This window comes from Microcaecilia unicolor, chromosome 1, assembly GCF_901765095.1.
Source record: "Microcaecilia unicolor chromosome 1, aMicUni1.1, whole genome shotgun sequence".
In the NCBI taxonomy this organism is placed as follows: Eukaryota; Metazoa; Chordata; class Amphibia; order Gymnophiona; family Siphonopidae; genus Microcaecilia; species Microcaecilia unicolor.
The window spans coordinates 348,491,069-348,511,814 of record NC_044031.1 but is presented as its reverse complement, the minus strand read 5'-3'; the positions used below and the strand labels follow the sequence as shown (position 1 = coordinate 348,511,814).

Below are 20,746 nucleotides of genomic sequence, written 5' to 3'. Positions count from 1 at the left end.
AAGTGAATTCCTCTTAAAACATTCAAAAATATTTTTCAAGTAAATTTTTCTCTTTCAAGTGAATTTTACTTTTTCTTTTTTCTTTTCTCGTCTTGATAAAGTCACTTTCTAAGGTGACTTTAGCCACAGCAGCATATCAAAAAGATTTTTTACTTAGCTTTTAAATCAGGCACTCTTCACTGTCCGTTCAACGGGAACCCGTTTCACCTAGAAACATGGCTTCATCAGGAACGGAGTGCTTTAAAGTTATGCTGAAGATCTGAAACAAACAAGACTGATTATACAGTCATAATGATGGAAAAAGAAATCTACACAATGTAGCAACTGCACAGAAAAAATCACATGGTCAAACATACTTTAGGTGGAAACATGAAGTTTTTCAAAATGGCGCCTCAGCATCCACGTATAACCAGCTGACTGAAATAGTTGTGTGTACGTTACGTAATGGGCGTCAAAAAAAGTTGTACCAATCAATGGAGTTGTTCAGCCCATTCGGTTCCAAAGTGTCAAATTCAAAGATCTACCTGGCCTCCCTTCTTGATAAAGTAAGTTTACAATTTCCTCCTCTATGATGAATCCCTACCTGATCTAACATGGAACATTGTAACTCTTCAAATTTGTGTTTGTAGGAAATGCAGTGTTCCACGATTGGTTCTTTGACAGCGGATCTACGAATATTGGATCTGTGTTCCAGGATTCTAACCTTCAGTGGTCTTGTTGTCATACCTATGTAGGTTTTGTTGCAAGGACAACTTAAAGAGTATACAACATGGTCAGAGGAATAGTTTGTGAATTGTAACAGTTTGTAAACTTTTTTGGTTTTGGGATTAACAAACTGTTTGGTCTGCTTGTTAATTTTACATATCTGACAGTGGCCACATTTGTAATGTCTGAGAATTTTTCTCTCGCTGACAGTAGAAGGTCTTGCATCAGCTGGACTGATAATCTCTTTGATGTTATTCATCCTGGCAAAGGCAATACACAGGTCGACACTTTCAAACGTGCTCGTTGATTTCATAATGTCCCATCTATTCCTGATTAGATTTGCAAGATGAGGGCTATGTTCATTGTACTGCATAACCATCGTATTTTCTTCTATTTGACATTTTGGTGTACTATTCAAAAGTAAATTCCTGTCATTATATCTTGCCCTGCGATATGCCCTCTTGAGGACAGACTTGGTGTAACCCCTGTCAGATAGATTGAGCATCAATTTTGTTTGCCTGGATTTTAAATGTGGATAAATCAGTACAGATGCGTCTCAATCTTAGCATCTGAGAAAATGGAAGGCTGTTCTTAAGATGTATGGGGTGACAGCTTGAATTATGCAGAAAGGTATTCCTGTCTGTGATCTTCTTAAACACTTTAGTGACAAATTTTTTAAGCTCCTCCCAAAGTTTTAATGTGTGGTTACGTTTATGTGCTTTTTCTAAATGGACCAGGCGGGTGCACAACTACAGTGACTGCTGTCCTCGTTCTCTTTTTTACCACGTCCCCCATTTAATCAAGACTCCTCTCACCACTGCTTTCATTGCATCCCATAGTATCTCATCTGGAGCCTCACCATTGTCATTGAAGTGATAGAATTCTTGTATGGCACCCTTAATCTCCTCCCAAACTTTTTCATCTCCAGGTATTATATCATTCAATTTCCATACACTGCCCCGTTTCCTATCCCCCAGTCCCTTAAGCTTAATCCACATAGGAGCATGATCTGAAACCTGGATTGCCTCTATTTCAGTTGCATCCACCATATGCCAGCTATTTTGATGTACCCACAGGCTATCTAAACTTGTGTAAGACTGTGCTACATGAGAGTAAAAAGTGTAATTCCTCTGTATCCCATGCAGCAGTCTCTAACAATCTACCACCTCAAGCTCTTTCAAGAATTGCAGCAGCGCCTTACATCCAGGGCCACCAGTTTGCCCTCCCCCCGAGGAGTGGTCCAATCACGCATCTGGGGCAATGTTGAAATCTCCCCCTACTACCACCTGACCCTAAATAAACCTTGATTTCCCCCATCAGAGTGTGAAAAAAATTGCTTTTGACCCCCATTTGGTGCATATATATTCATTAGCGTAATCTCCCTACTACTACTACTATTTAACATTTCTAAAGCGCTACTAGGGTTATGCAGCGCTGTACAGTTTAACATAGAAGGACAGTCCCTGCTCAAAGAGCTTACAATCTAAAGGACAAGTGTACAGTCAATCAAGAAGGGGCAGTCAAATTGGGGCAGTCTAGATTTCCTGAAAGGTATAAAGGTTAGGTGCCGAAGGCAACATTGAAGAGGTGGGCTTTGAGCAAGGATTTGAAGATGGGTAGGGAGGGGGCTTGGCGTAAGGGCTCAGGAAGTTTATTCCAGGCATAGGGTGAGGCGAGGCAGAATGGGCGGAGCCTGGAGTTGGCGGTGGTGGAGAAGGTTACTGAGAGGAGGGATTTGTCCTGTGAGTGGAGGTTTCGGGCGGGAACGTAAGGGGAGATGAGGGTAGAGAGGTAGTGATGGGCTGCAGACTGAGTGCATTTGTAGGTAAGAAGGAGAAGCTTGAACTGTATGCGGTATCTGATCGGAAGCCATTGAAGTGACCTGAGGAGAGGGGTGATATGAGTATATCGGTTCAGGCGGAATATAAGACGTGCAGCAGAGTTCTGAACTGATTGAAGGGGGGATAGATGGTTAAGTGGGAGGCCAGTGAGGAGTAGGTTGCAGTAGTCAAGGCGAGAGGTAATGAGAGCATATATGAGAGTACGGGTGGTGTGCTCAGAGAGGAAAGGGCAAATTTTGCTGATGTTAAAGAAGAAGAAGCGACAGGTCTTAGCTGTCTGTTGGATGTACGCAGAGAAGGATAGGGAGGAGTCGAAGATGACTCCGAGGTTGCGGGCGGATGAGACGGGGAGGATGAGGGAGTTATCAACTGAGATCGAGAGTGGTGGAAGAGGAGAAGAGGGTTTTGGTGGAAAGACGATAAGCTCGGTCTTGGCCATGTTCAGTGTCAGGTGGCGGTTGGACATCCATGCAGCAGTGTTGGATAAGCAGGCCAATACTTTGGCCTGGGTCTCCGCAGTGATGTCTGGTGTGGAGAGATACAGCTGGGTGTCATCAGCATAAAGATGATGCTGGAAACCATGAGATGAGATCAGAGAGCCCAGGGAAGAGGTGTAGATTGAAAAAAGAAGGGGTCCAAGGACAGATCCCTGGGGAACTCCCACAGAGAGCAGGATGGGGGTAGAGGAAGATCCATGAGAGTGTACTCTGAAGGTGCGGTGGGAAAGATAGGAGGAGAAACAGGAGAGGACAGAGCCCTGGAACCCAAATGAGGACAGTGTGGCAAGAAGTAAATCATGATTGACAGTGTCAAAAGCGGCGGATAGATCGAGGCGGATGAGGATGGAGTAGTGGCCTCTGGATTTGGCAAGGAACAGGTCATTACAGACTTTAGAGAGTGCTGTTTCTGTCGAGTGTAGAGGGCGAAAACCAGATTGAAGCGGATCGAGGATGGCCTGAGAGGAGAGAAAAATCAAGGCAGCGGCTGTGAACGGCGCGCTCAAGTATTTTGGAGAGGAAGGGTAGGAGGGAAATGGGGCGGTAGTTGGAGGGGACAGGTAGGGTCAAGTGATGGTTTTTTGAGGAGAGGTGGTGACTACGGCATGCTTGAAGGTGTCAGGGGACGGTTGCAGTGGAGAGAGAGAGGTTAAGGATATGACAGATGGAGGGGGTGATAGTATGAGAGATGGTTTTAAGTAAGTTGGTGGGGATGGGATCAGAGGAACAAGGGGTGCATTTCGAGGAGGAAAGAAGGCGGGTGGTTTCCTCCTCGGTGATATCAGGAAAGGAGGAGAAAGAGGCCGTGTTGGTTGGTTGAGGGGGAGGGTTGAAGGGTGAAGAAGAGGAGGTGGCTTGGTAGTGAACTCAAGGTTGATCTTTTGCACTTTGTCGCTGAAGTAGTCAGCCAATGATTGAGGAGAGAGTGAGGGGGGTGGGTAGGAGCGGAGGGTACTTTGAGGAGGGAGTTAAGGGTGGCGAAGAGACGACGAGGGTTGGAGCTGAGAGAGTTGGTCAGTTGGGTGTAGTAGTCTTTTTTGGCAAGGAATAGGGAGGACTGGAAGGAGGATAGCAAGAATTTGTAATGAAGGAAATCTGAATAGGTGCGAGTTTTCCTCCAGAGGCATTCAGCAGATCGGGCGCAGGAGTGAAGGTGAAGGATGCAAGGGGTCAACCAGAGCTGTGAGACAGGAGATGGATGGTGCGAGGGTGTCCAGAGCGGAGGAGAGAGTGGCATTGTAAGTGGAGACAGCCTTGTCGACAGACTCGGAGGACATGATGGAGGGGAGGAGACCAGAAATACGAGAGGATAAGGTGGGAGGGTCAATAGCCTGGAGATTTCTGGAAGTAGTGGTTAATGTTGGGCGGGGCTGAGGGGAGGGGTGAAGAAGTGTGAAGGTGATCAGGTGATGATTAGAGAAAGGAAGAGATGAGGTGTGGAAATTGGAAGGTGAGCCAGAAGAGGAGAGGACGAGGTCAAGACAATGGCCATTTTTGTGGGCAGGGGTGGTGGAGCACAGCTGGAGGTTGAAGGAGGATGTTACAGTGAGGAACTGAGAAGCGTGAGAGTCGGAAAGGGTCATCAGCGTGTATGTTAAAGTCTCCGAGAATGAGGGACGGAGATGAGGGATCAAGAAAAACAGAAAGCCAGACATCGAAGTCAGTGAGGAGGAAGAGAAGAGATTTATCAGGGGGGCAGTAAATGACTGCCACTCTGAGTGGCAACGGGTAGAATAGACGGATGGAGTGGGCTTCAAAGGACGAGAAGCAGTGAGATTGCGGTAGGAGGTGGGGTTGGAAACTACAGGACAGCGAGAGTAGCAGCCCGACGCCTCCACCGCGGCCAGCTGGGCGGGGGGAGTGTGGAAGAAGAGATTGCCTCAATCGCGGCCCTATGCCATGGAGGTTGAGTCATCAGGGGAGGGCAGGTCTCAGTTAAGGCGAGCAGTTGAAGGGAACGAGAGATGAAGAGATCGTGGGTGAAGGGAAGTTTGTTGCAGACCGAGGGCATTCCACAGGGCACATGAGAAGGGGAGGGAAGTGGGGGGGGAGGAGGGGAATAGAGATGAGATTGGAGACATCCCGGAATCGTTTGCAGGGATAGGATGAGGACAGGTGGGGGGGACCTGGTTTGGGATTGATGTCTCCCGCGGATAGCAGGAGGAGGAGCAGAGCGTGCGGGGGAGGTAGGGCGACGAAGACGGGAAGGACTTAGGAGGAATGGGGATGGGTTAATGGTAGGAGGGAAGTGTTGAAGGTTGAGAGCTAGGAAGGCGGAGGGGGACAAGAGAGATGGTGAGGTGGTGAGGGACGGGGGGTGAATAAGGTATTGCATTAATGAGTAGGACTGGGGAGGACATGGGTGGGTAGTGAATTTCAGCGGTAGACAGCGGTAGGGGGAGGGGAAAAAGGTTAGGAAGGGATAGGGCAAGGAAGAGAATGTGTACAGGGACCATAAGTAGTGACTGAGGCAGGTAGGTTGGTAGATGGGCTGAGAAGAAGTTGATGGGCTGGTGAGCAGGTAAGTCAATGGGCTGACAAGCTAGCAGGGAGGGAGGCAGGGAGGCTGAGAAGAAGTTGATGGGCTGGCGAGCAGGTAAGTCAATGAGCTGACAAGCTAGTAGGCAGGGAGGCAGGCAGGTAGATTGGTAGATGGGCTGAGAAGAAGTTGATGGGCTGGCGAGCAGGTAAGGCAATGGGCTGACAAGCTGGCAGGCAGGTTGGTTGATGGGGTAGCAGGCAGGCAGGCAGGTTGGTTGATGGGCTACTAGTCAGGCAGGCAGGAGGGCAGAATCAGGCAGGGCCTGAGCAGGTAAGTCATGGGCTGAGAAGCTAGCAGGCAGGCAGGCCGGTTGGTTGGGCTAGTAGTCAGGCAGGCAGGCAGGTGGGTTGATGGGCTAGTAGTCAGTCAGAATTGGAGGGGCTGGAGTAGAGCAAGCAGGAACAGACTGGCGGGAGCAGGGTCCTACCCTGCAGCAACCCTCTAAGGCCCAGATATCGACCACTAGAGTCCCAAAACTCCTTTGTTATTACCAAACCAGTTTTGTCACACTAGTATCGCCCACATCCCCTACCAGCTCCCCCTCCCTGATGCACTTCTACATCTTTAAAAGGCCTACACCCGCAGCATATGGGTGTCTCTCGGCCTTAAGTGTGTTTCTTGTAGCATCGTCACGTTCCCACTTCAATGTACTCAACTCTTTAAAAACTCAACTATGTTTCCCCTGATTATTGAGCCCGTTTACATTCCAAGTCCCCACCACTAAAGTCACCCCCCCCCCCCCCCACCCCCCCCCCCCCCCCCCCCCCCCCCCACCCCCCCCCCCCCCCCCCCCCCCCACCGTCCCCTGTGCTGATCCCTGTTGCAGTTGATCAACCACGTTCGGAGGAACGAACTCACTCTCCCAGAGGCTCAGACCATTTATGACTATATCCAATTTCACCTCATCAAACCAATTTCCTCCGCTCCTTCCACTTTCACAATTCCCCAGCCTGTACACTAAGCATCACCCACAATTTCAAGCCCTCCACCAACATGCCCCACACTCCCCTTCCTGCACATACAGTAACCAACCTGGTCCCACCGCAAACCCAATACCATCCCCCTTTGTCCCTCTCTATCCTAGTGTAAGCCCCTTTTCAACAGTCATGTTTATCTGCAAAATGCCATATTCAAGCAACAAGTCCTGCGCTTTGCCACAATATTCAAGTATCTCAGCTGGATGTTACTCCCTCATCACATGACAGACCAGGTCCTCACAAAGCCTGCCGTGTTGGCCTTCTTCCCGCGCTCCACCACCACCTGCCATGCTGAATCTTTCTAGGCTCATTAGACTCCATCGGTCGCTGCATCTGCACTGGCAAATCAGGACACCCCATAGCCCGCAATGCCGACCATGCTCATCCGACGTCTTGACTCTGCACGACTTCCCGTCCACCGTAATCCACATGGCGAACGGAAAAGCCATCTGTACTGGATCCCCTTGAGTGCATAAATCCTGTGACGTCTCGAAATGTTCCATGCTTCTGCAATGTGGTGTGCTCTAAATCTGGTACACCCCAATCTTATAATTTTTCCAAAGTATTTCTTTTTTGTACACTGGCCTGATTCAAAATCTTTTCCTTGTTGGGGTAATCCAAAAAGCATACCACGACATCCCTCGGGTTAGAGTCTCTCCGTGGACCTGCAGCTCGATGCGCCTGTTGAATGCGTATGTCTGGTTGTTGGGCCCCTTCTCCCGAGTCAATATGTAAAGGCACAATTCTCGTATTACAGCTTCACAGTTACTGAAAAATGTCCAACTCTAGGATACCTTTAAATCGCAAATTATTGCGATGTGACCTGTTTTCCAGGTCCTCCAACTGCTCCCTGAGCTGTTGCAGCTCCTCCTAATTCGCAATCGCTTTCCCCTGGAGCTTTTCCACATCCGTTTGAGGGTCGTCATTCCCTCCTCCATCTCGCCAATGCGGGACCCCAAATCATGAATTTCAGCCCTAATATTTTTAGGGTGTTTTGCACAGCTTTCCTGATCCCCGCAAAGTCCGCTTTTAAGTCTTGAAACCAGTTCACCACATCAGATTTTGTGATGTTGGTAGCTTCCTCCGAGCCGTCAGAGGGCCTTTCTATTTCTGGGTTAGCCTGCAGAGACGCCATCTTTCTTTCTCTTCGCCCCGGCTCCACTGTTTCTCCTTTCAATTTTTCGCACCTCTCCGGTGTGAAGCGGAAAACCGTTCCAAGGCTTTTTTCTGCGCATAACCTGGGATCGTCACTCTTCTGCCTTTTCTGTGCTCAAATAGCCTGCTTAGATAGTGAAATTTGCTCAATAAAACATCAGCCCCAGCAGAGCCACATGATCAAGCAGCCATCTCGGACCGTGACGTCACTTCATCCAAGAGAGGCCCTATTCTTACTCAACATTGACTCCAAATCTATAACATTATTCATTAGCCAGAACATAAGAATAGCCATACTGGATCAGGACCAATGGTCTGGGCTAGAAGACCAGTAATCCTGCTTCAAACAGTGGCCATCCAGGTCACAAGTACCTGGCAGAAACTCAGATAGTAGCAAAATTCCGGAATCCCAAAGAGTAACAAGATTCTAGAAATTCCAAAAAAGTAGCAAGATTCCATGTTACCAATACCAGGGCAAGCAGTGGCTTCCCCCATATCTGTCTCAATAGCAGACTATGGACATTTCCTCCAGGAACTTGTCCAGAACGCTAACCGCTGTTACTACAACCTCTCGCAAAGAGTTCCAGAGCTTAACTATTGTGAGCACTCTGGAGGGCTGGTACGAGGGAAAGGGGATAGTGGTTCTTTCAGCCGGCATCATCCCCGGTCATTCAGCCCAGCTAGGAGAGCAGGGCGCCCTCTAGGGATCAAACTGCCAGGGAAAGCTGTAATGCAGGAGAAAAACTACATTCCCCAGAAGCCAGTGCAGGGTCAGCTGAACTCTCAGGAGGGGGAGGGTGGAATGACTGATTGGGAGATGAGGTCTGATCCTGGAGATGGGGAACAGCTGGTGGAGCTTGGGGAGGAGGAGGAGATGGAGTGGAATAAAGAAGAGGTAGAAGGAGAAGGTAAGGGGGGAATGTATGGAGGTGGGTGGTTTGGCTCTAACCCGTGCAGACAGGGAGAGAGCTTTTGTGGCCTCAGCATTGCCCCCGATTGTGGAGTTGGGGGAAGCTGGGAGCAAGCAGTGGGGGGAGCAACTGGAAAGCACAACTGCCTACCATATTGGCTGTTCCCAACAGGTAGAGCTGTTTCAGGGGGGGAAGGGTTTTAAGACAGAAAGGCATGTGCATTGGGGGAACTTAAAACTGTAGGAGTTGAGAGAGGAGGTGGTTTCCAGCTAAATCTCCAAAACTAATCTGCGGTGAAGATAGTGTGGCTGGAGGTTTGGGAGGGAGAATTTAACAAAGCCTGTAATTGAAAATTGGATTAAAGTTTGCTGAGTAGTTGGATGTGTTTAAACAAGGCTGACATCTGTAACAATAAAGAACTTGGATTGCTCTTACTGCTGGAGTGGGACTGATTTTCTCAACAGCTGGCAAGGTGGAGAGAGAGAGTGAGCAAAAGTGGGGGTGGCTGGCTAGGAAAGCAGACAGAAGCTGGTGAAAGCTAAGCAGGGTCAACCCTGGCTCCCACCCGGAAGGGAGGACCTGGTTACACTATTCACTGAGTAGTTTCTAAGTATAACAGTTTGGTAATTTCTGATTTTTTTTGCTACTCTGTATTTTTCCACTTACTCTGTGGTTTGTACTACCTACTACTACTATTATCATTCTATAGTGCTACCTAGGTGTACACATCACTGTACACTAAACACGTATGAGACAGTCCCTGCTCGACAGATCTAACATGCTTACTTCTGTTTTGGCCTAAGAAGAAATGGTTAATAAGCAAGGAAGGACCAGAATACCAATATTCTTCTCAAAATACATATATATATGTGCAATGTGCACAGATTCATTATAAATCCTTAAATATATAAGGGGAGAAATCAACATTTGAAATGTTGAATGGTCCTTGCATAAATACTAAGGAGAAATGGGCCATACCATTAGAGCAGACTAGCCAGCTTATTTTCGAAAGAGACGGACGCCCATCTTCCGACACAAATCGGGAGATGGATGGACGTCCATCTCAAAAACAGGTATAATCGAAAGCTGAATTTGGACGGCCCCAACTGCTTTCCATCACGGGGACGGGCAAAATTCTCAGGGGCGTGGCCGAACAGTAGCGAAAGTGGGACGGGCGTTCCGGGGCGTGGTTAACAGATGGACTTCCGCGCCTGATAATGGAAAGAAGCAAGACGTCCCCGACGAGCATTTAGTCCACACAAAGTTGGTCCTTTTTTTCACGACCAAGCTTCCAAAAAGTGCCCAAACTGACCAGATGACCCACCGGAGGGAATCGGGGATGATCTCCCCTGTCTCCCCCAGTGGTCACTAACCCCTCCCACCCTAAAAAACGAACTGTTTAAATATTTTTTCCAGCCTCTATGTCAGCCTCAAATACCATACCTAGCTCCATGACAGCAGTATGCAGGTCCCCCGAGCAATTTTAGTTTAGTTGGTGCAGCACGGGAGCCATGCAGAGAGCAAAAATCGGAAGAAAAAAAACATGCAAGTGCAGTCAGGGAAGTCCAAAAAAAAAAACCATCCAAGTGCAGTCAGGGACATCCAAATTAAAACAATAGTAATAGGGGGATTTGAACCAGCCACCTTCTTATTACAAGACTTGTGCTCTAACCACTTCACCACTTATTCAGTTGCTTAGACACTCCTTCTGACATCGGGTCAGTTAAATGAGCTGTGATTGGCTGACCGAAACTTGGGAGGGACTTAATGAAAGGGAGGAGTTCTAAGGCAGCTGAGATAAGTGTGCAGTGGTTAGAGCCAGGGCTTGTAATCAGAAGGTGGCTAGTTCAAATCCCACTATTACTATTGTTTTAATTTGGATGTCCCTGACTGCACTTGCATGTTTTTTTTTTCTTCCGATTTTGCTCTCTGCGTGGGTCCCGCGCAGCACCAACTAAACTAAAATTGCTCCGGGGACCTGGCATACTGCTGTCATGGAGCTAGGTATGATATTTGAGGCTGGCATAGAGGCATCTCAGGGGGACCAGTGCACTACGAATGCTGGCCCCTCCCACGACCAAATGGCTTGGATTAGGTCCGTTTTTGAGATGGCCGGCAGCGGTTTTGATTATCGCTGAAAACCGCAGACGGCCATCTCTAGGTCCAGCGATCTCACCATTTGTGTCGTCTATCTCTAGAGTCGACACAAATGATGGGATTTCAGCGGGCCGAACCATATAATCGAAACCGAAGATGGACGGCCATCTAGTTTCGATTTTATGGTTCGCTCTGCCTCTTCGCGGAGCCGTCTCCAGAGATGGACGTTTTTACACATGGGCGTTCGCGTTCGATTATGCCCCTCCAGATCACACTGAATTGAAAAGTCACTCAGAGTGACCTGGACTTGGACACAGTTTGCCCACAGTTACTCATTTCTGAAAATGCAGCTTAGGGGCCCTTTTACAAAGCTACAGCAAAAAGTGGGCTTAGCTTGCTCTGACGCAGGTCCACGCTAAGGATAGGGAAGAAAAAGGTGGGGGTAGCAGTTATTTTCAATCCCCCCATTAACCTTTTTAAATTAGCTATAAAAGGATCAAAAAGACTGCATCTGTCTCTTAACTTAAACCTAACCAGTAGTTTTTATTAATTTACTGGCCACCAAAAATGCTCAGATATTTTCATTTTAGGTGACTTTGGAGTCTTTTTACAAAGCTGTGGCAGAAAGCAGCCTTAGCATACCCTTATGCAGGTTTTTCCCATGCTAAGGCTGTTTTTATTGCAGCCAGAAAATGGCCGATTTTCCAAATTAATGGCCACATTCTAATGTTGCCTTTTTAGCACATGGTTTGCATGCACACATTGGAACCCCCTTGCATACCTCGTAAGTCAAGATGCTTACCGCAGCTTAGTAAAAGGACCCTTTAATTGGCTCACAGATAAATTAATTAAATTTCATAACATATATATATATTACACAGAGTTTTAAAAAGTGATCATTTTGGTCAGGGCTGTCTATAAAGGGTTAAGGAAGTAATTCTTAATACTCCATTTTTTATTTCCACCTTGAAATAAAAAAAAAAAAAAAAAGAAGAAAATGAAAAGAAGAAACAATTAAGCATCGCTAGTTAATTGGTGACAGTTCTATATATAGGTTTGTAAAACGAGCCCACTGTACAGAGAAGTGTTTGCACGTACAAGTGGAAGTTATGAAATAGCCTTTTGTATATATGAGTGCTAGCACTTCTGCATGGAAGCTGCTCAGTCCACAATCAAGAGGCAAAGCAGATCCATAGATCCAGCAGAACAATAAAAACAAGACGGATCCCAAATGAAGGTCACCCACCGTAGGTTTATTAACACAAGAGACCCTACATGGCCACATTTCGCCCGAAGGCTGCATCAGGTGTAGTACTAATACTCTGCTGTTTGACAATCTGTGCTGCGGATCTGAAGGAGCTCTACCACTTTGTTTTTAGGTATCCAAATTAGCTAATAGAGGAAACACTTCGTAGTAATTCCCTATTATTACTACCCCTGATACAGCCTTTGGACAAAATGTGGGCCACGTTGGGTCTCTGTGTTAATAAACCTTTGATGTGTGACCTTCATTTGGGATCCCTCTTGGTTTTATTGTTCTACTGGAAGCTGCTCAGTTCATGTGGCTTTTTTGGTATATACAATGGCTGCTCCATTTTGTGTACCAGCAAATACACTTGGAGGGGCATTTTCGATATGACAACTGTCTGAATTTGACGTTTTATGTATCAATCTTTTTATTAATAGACACATAAAGATATAACAATCAGCAATATAGAAACATCTTTAAACCCCCCCTTGCCCTTCTACCCCAAGCCCAAACCCTCCCCTCCCACTTGCCAACAGCATAAGGAGCGCTGCTCAAAAGACACTAGTAACTAGTACATCTGGGGCCTATCTGTTCAACAAATGGCTCCTGGCTATGGGGGTCAGAGTATTCCAAAACGGACTCCAACACCGTTGAAATTTTACACTCCCAACAGAGGTAAAGTCATGAATTTCCATCCTCTCCATTCTTAGGAACACAATCATACACATTTTCCATTGTTGAGTTGTTGGATAGTCACTCTGCCAAGATGACTTGTTTTGCTACTATAGTGGCCTTAGACACAAATATTTTGAATCCAGTTGGAGTTGGAGGACCCAAAGCAGGATGCCCAAACAAAAGTGCTGGGTCATAATGCCATCCTGTGTTCCACATTTTGGACACTTATAATAATATGTCTTTCCAGAAGTGCACAACACCTGTACATGTCCAGAACGTATGTCCCAATGTTACACCTTCAGCTCCGCACTTAGGGTATGATACCCATGGGGATAATCCCATGTGAAATGCTCAATGTGGGGATATGTACAAGCGCAGCACAAACTTATATTGCAGTTCCCAGTGTGCAGCCATTGCAGAGTATTTGCGAATGGTCAAGATATGTGCTTTCAATTGGACCAATTTCAGAGAAACTTGCAAATCATTCATCCATAACTCCAATAGCCGAGAGTAATCTAGTTCAGATGCAGTGTCCCTTATATGCCGATGGTGAAAAGAGAGCGACACTCTTTTGTGCCTCCAAAGAAGAGGCTGTGGAGAGCTCTTCCTGTACATCTTCCGCCATGTCCCCCCATGGAAGTGTACTGATGTAATGTCTCAGTTGTGCATAATGAAAGACAACAATTACCTGTTATTATCTCTTGCCTTTTTGCTGCTTAATTGTTATTTTTATATCTTATTCTCAATTTGTATAATTGTTCTTCTTGCACTGTAGCCTTACTACAGATTTATGTAAGCCACTTTGAGCCTGCTATCAGTGGGAAAATGTGGGATATAAATGTAATAATAATAAATAAATCTCTGGAAGGAATTGCATGTTCAGATTGGAGATCATTAAAAGATTTGATTCGTCCTTCTGATGTCATCACGTGTAATAAATATACCACTCTGGCACTGCGGCCACTTACGAAAGGTAGGGAATACAACCCGTTCAGAAGCTGAGTTGTTACAAATTGACAAGTAAGGTGACACCCTTGGAGAGAAAATGGTGCAATGGCAAAATCCACCTCCATATCGCTTTAGCGTGGTCATGATAGAAGAAAGCACTTTGGTATTGTGCCTCCGGACACATGCAGGAGGTTGCTGACATGCGAGTTGGGCGACAACTGGAGTTCCAGGGTTATTAAATAGTCAGTAGATTGAACTAAACTAGTCATTAATGTGCCTCATACCACTTGCTATTGTTACGTGTCACATACTTATCAATCCCAGGCCACCATATTCCACTGAGATCTGCATTGTGGACGAGCTCTTTTTTTCCCTCCAAAGAAAACATTTCAATAACTTATCTCTTTTCATCTGACATTGTCAAATACAAGGGCAATAACTAAAACACATACAACCATCTTGATATAATGAACATGTTATATAATGCTATCCGCCCTAACAAAGAGATAGGCAAAGCCCCCCATGACTGTAATTTAAGCTGCGTCTCTTGTAACAGGCGTTGAATATTTATGGTATATAATTGAGTAAGATCTGCTGATATATACACACCCAAGTATTTAAGTGGTCCTGATGGAAAGGAAAATCTCCCCGCCATTGCGCACACGTGTTTGGTAACATCGACAGGGCCTGTGATTTGGTGAGATTTAACCTAAATCCCGAGTATTGTCCATATTGCTGCAAGCAGACTAATAACGAATCTAGTGATCGAAGTGGGTCAGTCAACATGAACAATAGGTTATCTGCATATGCCAATGCTTTATTTTATTTATTTATTTGTTACAGTTGTATCCCACATTTTCCCACCTTTTGCAGGCTCATGTGGCTTACATAATACCATTAGGCGATCGTCAATTTTGGTATGAACAAAATACAGAGTGAAGTTGTAGTAGGGTAAAGTTCATGTGTGACAAAAACATTGGGGATCGTAAAGAGGAGAGGAAGGTTTAGTTATTTCCAGTATGGTTTTGGCTTCGTTGTGTTGCAGGGTTCAGGCATTTAGGTTGGATCATTAGGGTATGCCTTTATGAAGTGCTTTCCGGAAGTTTAAGTGGTCGTAAGCTTTAATGTGCTGCCCAACCAAAATCACCCCTTTTCACAACAGACAAGGAATTTGACTTAATAGGGGTTCCAGGAAAGCGCGAACAGCATAGGTGAAAGTGGGCACCCCTACCTGGTACCCTGTGCAATTGGGAATTCCGCCTCCCTAATACCATTCACCAACAGAGAGGCCATTGGCTTGCTATAAAGGGATTGCCATCCCTGGAATCCCATATGTACCAAGGTTTGAAATAGATAATTCCATCTGACCCTGTCAAAGGCTTTTTCTGTATCCAAACTCACTATCAGAGAAGGTGTTTTGGATTCTTAGCACTCGGCCATAGCAAGCAACATTAAGTACCGACTAACGGTGTGCAACAAACACCACCTGTTCGGGACCTATCAATCTGGGGAGAACTGGAGCCAAATGTTCTTCTAATATCTTAGATAACAATTTTACATCTACATTTAAGAGCGATATGGGCCTATAAGACTCAGCATTTTCACTGGGCCTACCCGGTTTTGGTAATAGGGTTATTAAAGCCATATTAGCATGAGATGGAAAAGAAACCATTTTCATCACTTCTTCATAGTATGTTAACCGTGCTCCCAATGCCTCCAGTAGCAGAGACTTATAATATTCCCCCGTAAAACCATCTGGTCCTGGAGCGGAGTGAAGTTTTAATGTCTTAACTGCCGCTTGCAGGTCCGATAATTGTAAAGGGGCATTAAGCGAATCTATCTCTTGACAATTCAATCTAGTAGCCGCTGCCTTCTCTAGATAGTCAGTCAGGTGTTGTTCAGATGTGGCACGTCCTCCTGCTGCAATATAAGAGGAAAAATAAGTAGTAAGTATTTGTTCTATTTTTTCCTGATTATTTGTTAACTTACCAGAGGAGGCCCTTAGGGTTGGTTATCGTATGTGACCCGCCCCAATTTTTATCACTCTTGCAAGTAAGCGACCAGGGCGATTCCCATATCATTGCAATTCATACTTGCGATAAAAATTAGAATGGGATTCCCTCTCATGTAACAAGTATTAAGCGCCACTTTCACAGATCTAATGGCAGTAAATAATGAACGTTCCACTAAGATGTAGTCCAACCTAGCTTTAGGTGTATTTTCAAATCACTTAGACTTACAAAGTTACATAGGAACCTATGGAACTTTGTAAGTGTAAATGCTTTGAAAATGAGCCCCATTGTGTCCCATGTTCCCTGAATGATGAGTATAAGTCTCGTTCACTAGGGTGGTAGGGCCTGCCATGCATCTATTAAATTAAGAGATCGAGAAAACATAGAAAAAGTGTCTGTACGATATCCTTTGTAATGAGGGGAGGCTGGATTAGAGCAATCTAACAATGGGTCCAAGACCAAATTAAAGTCACCTAAAACCACCAGGCGCTGTACATTAAATTTTAAGCACTGCCTAAGTAGGGATTGAAAAAAAACTAGGGTCTTGCTGATTAGGACCATATACAATTAATAGGAGGAGCTCTATACCCTGCAGCCAAAGGCGAAGCAGTACATAGTTACCTTGAGTGCCCTTAGCTAACAGGGATGCTTTGTATGGGGAGCCTTTCCAAAATAGAACCTCTACTCCCCTTTCCTACCCTGAGGAGAGGATGCATATACTCTCCTACCCTATGAGCGCTGTAGCTTCGTGTGTTCTAGATCTGTGAGTCGGTCTCTTGCAAACAGGCAAGTTTAAGGTGTAAGGTGTTCTGTTTAAGGCGGAGAGAAGTTTTGAGTGTTTCACCGTGACGGTATGCCCCCCAAGTTCCATGTAGCTAAACAATAGGCATTTAAGAGCCTGATCAAGAAAAATAGAAGAAATAATTTCCCACAGCTATTTTATTCCAGGCCCCCAACTTCACCCAGCCATAACTACATCCCACTGCACAATGGGATCTAGTATGTACACCTTGCCTTAGGTACAATTCTCCACACATACAACAGCATCAAAGCTTCCACAGGTTTCAGAACAGCCCACCTTGCAATTCCCACCATACCCCCTTAACAATGCATCTCAACTTACGCCTCAATACATCTTAATGTAGCTACTTGTCACCGACAGCGGCCAAAAGAATAAGCAATTTGTCCCGCCATCCTAGAAATACTGTTATTTCTCGTCCATTCAGTAACATTCTATGGCTTTTCCTCCAGGAAGCCGTCCAACCCTTTTTTGAAGTCCGCTAAGTTAACCGCCTTAACCACCTTTTCCGGCAGCGAATTCCAGAGTAACTATGCGTTGAGTGAAGAAAATTTTCCTCCGATTCATTTTAAATTTACCACACTGCAGCTTCATCGCATGTCCCCTTGTCCTAGTATTTTTGGAAAGCGTAAACAGATGCTCCACATCGACCCGTTCCATTCCACTCATTATCTTATAGACCTCTATCATATCTCCCTCAACTGCCTTTTCTCCAAGCTAAAGAGCCCCAGCCTCTTCAGGCCTGTCCTGATAGGGAAAGCCTTCCCATCCCCTGTATCATCTTGTCACCCTTCTCTGCACCTTTTCTAATTCCACTATGCCTTTTTGAGGTGCGGCGACCAGAATTGAACACAATACTCGAGGTGCAGTCGCACCATGGAGCGATAATAATATCCTGATTTTTGTTTTCCATCCCTTCCTAATGATACCCAACATTCTATTTGCTTTCCTTAGCCGCAGCAGCAAATTGTGCAGACGTTTTCAACGTATCATCAATCACAACACCTAGATCCCTTTCTCGGTCCGTGACTCCCAACGCTGAACATGACATAGTTATAGTTTGGGTTCCTCTTTCCCACATGCATCACTTTGCACTTGTTCACATTACATAGTAACATAGTAGATGATGGCAGAAAAAGACCTGCATGGTCCATCTAGTCTGCCCAAGATAAACTCATAACTTGAATTTGTACCTGTCTTTTTCAGGGCACAGACCGTATAAGTCTGCCCAGCAGTATTTCCCGCCTCCCAACCACCAATCCCGTCTCCCATCACCGGCTCTGGTACAGACCGTATAAGTCTGCCCTCCCCTATCCTAGCCTCCCAACCACCAACCCCTCTTCCCCCCACCTGCTCAGCCACCCAATTTCAGCTAAGCTTCTGAGGATCCATTCCTGCTGCACAGGATTCCTTTATGCATATCCCACGCATGTTTGAATTCCGTTACCGTTTTCATCTCCACCACCTCCCGCGGGAGGGCATTCCAAGCATCCACCACCCTCTCCGTGAAAAAATACTTCCTGACATCTTTTTTGAGTCTGCTCCCCTTCAATCTCATTTCATGTCCTCTCGTTCTACCGCCTTCCCATCTCTGGAAAAGATTTTTTTGCGGATTAATACCTTTCAAGTATTTGAACGTCTGTATCATATCACCCCTGTTCCTCCTTTCCCTCCAGGGTATACATGTTCAGGTCAGCAAGTCTTTGGTCATACGTCTTGGAACGCAAATCCCATACCATTCTCGTAGCTTTTCTTTGCACCGCTTCCATTTTTTTAACATCCTTCGCAAGGTACGGCCTCCAAAACTGAACACAATACTCCAGGTGGGGCCTCACCAACGACTTGTACAGGGGCATCAACACTTCCTTTCTTCTGCTGATCACACCTCTCTCTATACAGCCTACAACCTTCTCGCTACGGCCACCGCCTTGTCACACTGTTTCGTCCGCCTTCAGATCCTCGGATACTATCACCCCAAGATCCCTCTCCCCCCTCAGTACCTATCAGACTCTCCCCGCCTAACACATACGTCTCTCGTGGGTTTCTACTCCCTAAATGCATCACTTTGCATTTCTTCGCATTGAATTTTAATTGCCAAACCTCAGACCATTCTTCTAGCTTCCTCAGATCCCGTTTCATGTTTTCCACTCCCTCCCGGGTGTCCACTCTGTTACAGATCTTAGTATCATCCGCAAATAGGCAAACTTTACCTTCTAACCCTTCGGCAATGTCACTCACAAATATATTGAACAGAATCGGTCCCAGCACCGATCCTTGAGGCACACCACTACTCACCTTTCCCTCCTCCGAGCGAATTCCATTCACCACCACCCTCTGTCGTCTGTCCGTCAACCAGTTCCTAATCCAGTTCACCACTTCGGGACCTATCTTCAGCCCATCTAGTTTATTTAAGAGCCTCCTGTGAGGAACCGTGTCAAAAGCTTTGCTAAAATCTAAGTAGATTATGTCTATAGCACGTCAATGATTCAATTCTCCAGTTACCCAATCAAAGAATTCAATGAGATTCGTTTGGCACGATTTCCCTCTGGTAAAACCATGTTGTCTCGGATCTTGCAGCTTGTTGGCTTCTAGGAAATTCACTATCCTTTCCTTCAGCATGGCTTCCATTACTTTTCCAATAACCAAAGTGAGGCTTACCGGCCTGTAGTTTCCAGCTTCTTCCCTATCACCACTTTTGTGAAGAGGTACCACCTCCGCCGTTCTCCAGTCCCTCGGAACCTCTCCAGTCTCCAAGGATTTATTAAACAAATCTTTAAGAGGACCCGCCAGGACCTCTCTGAGCTCCCTCAATATTCTGGGGTGGATCCCGTCCGGTCCCATGGCTTTGTCCACCTTTAGCTTTCCAAGTTGTTGATACACACTCTCTTCCATGAACGGTGCTATATCCATTCCATTCTCAGGTGTACTTTTGCCAGTCCCTCGCGGTCCTTCTCCAGGATTTTCTTCAGTGAAAACCGAACAAAAGTATCTATTTAGTAAATTGGCTTTTTCTTCATCATTATCTACATAGCGGTTCGCTGTATCTTTTAGTCTCACAATTCCCTTTTTAGTCCTTCTTTCACTAATATACCTGAAGAAAGTTTTGTTGCCCCTTCTTACATTTCTAGCCATTTGTTCTTCCGCTTGCGCCTTCGCCAGACGTACCTCTCTCTTGGCTTCTTTCAGTTTCATCCGGTATTCCTCCCCGTGTTCCTCTTCTTCACATTTTCTATATTTCTGGAATGCCAACTCTTTAGCCTTTATTTTCTCAGCCACTTGCTTGGAGAACCATATCGGTTTCCTTTTCCTCTTGCTTTTATTTACTCTCCTTACATAAAGGTCTGTGGCCCTATTTATTGCTTCTTTCAGCCTGGACCACTGCCCTTCCACTTCCTGTTCGTCCTCCCAGCCCATCATCTCCTTCCTCAGGTATTCCCCCATTTTACTAAAGTCAGCACGCTTGAAATCCAGGACTTTGAGTTTAGAGTGGCCGCCCTCCACTTCAGTCGTTATATCAAACCAAACCATTTGATGGTCACTGTTTCCCAGATGTGCACACACTCGGACATTTGACACACTATCCCCATTTGTGAGCACCAGATCCAGCATCGCTCCCTCCCTCGTGGGTTCCGTCACCATCTGTCTGAGCAGAGCACTTTGGAAAGCATCTACGATCTCTCTACTTCTTTCCGATTTGGCAGACGGAACCTTCCAATCTACATCCGGCAGATTGAAATCTCCCATCAACAGAACCTCTTTTTTCTTTCCTAATTTTTGAATATCTGCAATCAGATCTTTATCTAGTTCCTCTAATTGTGTGGGGGGTCTGTAGATAACACCCACGTGGACAGAAGTTCTATCCTCTCTTTTTAAGGTGATCCATATCGCTTCTTCTTTTCCCCAGGTCCCTGTCATTTCAGTCGCCATGATATCATTCCTCACATACAGAGCTACTTCTCCACCTTTACGACCCTCTCTATCCTTCCTAAATAGATTATAGCCTGGTATGCTTGCATCCCATTCGTGGGAACTGTTGAGCCATGTCTCTGTGATTGCAACAACATCTAAGTCTGCCTCCAACATCAGGGCTTGAAGGTCATGAACTTTATTGCTTAGACTACGAGCATTTGTGGCCATTGCTTTCCATCTATATTTCTTGGTATGTGTTTTAACATTAGTGATTTGGGGGTGTCTTTTCACTTTGGGTACCTTCATGTCTTTTTGTTCCAACTTTATTGCTTTTTCCTCTGCTTCAGTTCTATTTTCAGGAGCATTACAGTGCTGTAATGGAGCAAAAGAATTCTTTAGTGGCAACACTTGTGCGGGTGGATGCTTCTG

The 20,746-nt window shown here is 45.8% G+C and overlaps 1 protein-coding gene across 1 annotated transcript in view; it reads left to right on the top strand.

Annotated features, from left to right (window-relative positions):
- LOC115474075 (polycystic kidney disease protein 1-like 1) overlaps positions 1-20,746 on the top strand; it is an 889,490-nt gene that overhangs the window by 114,216 nt on the left and 754,528 nt on the right. The gene's annotated exons all lie outside the window — the stretch shown is intronic.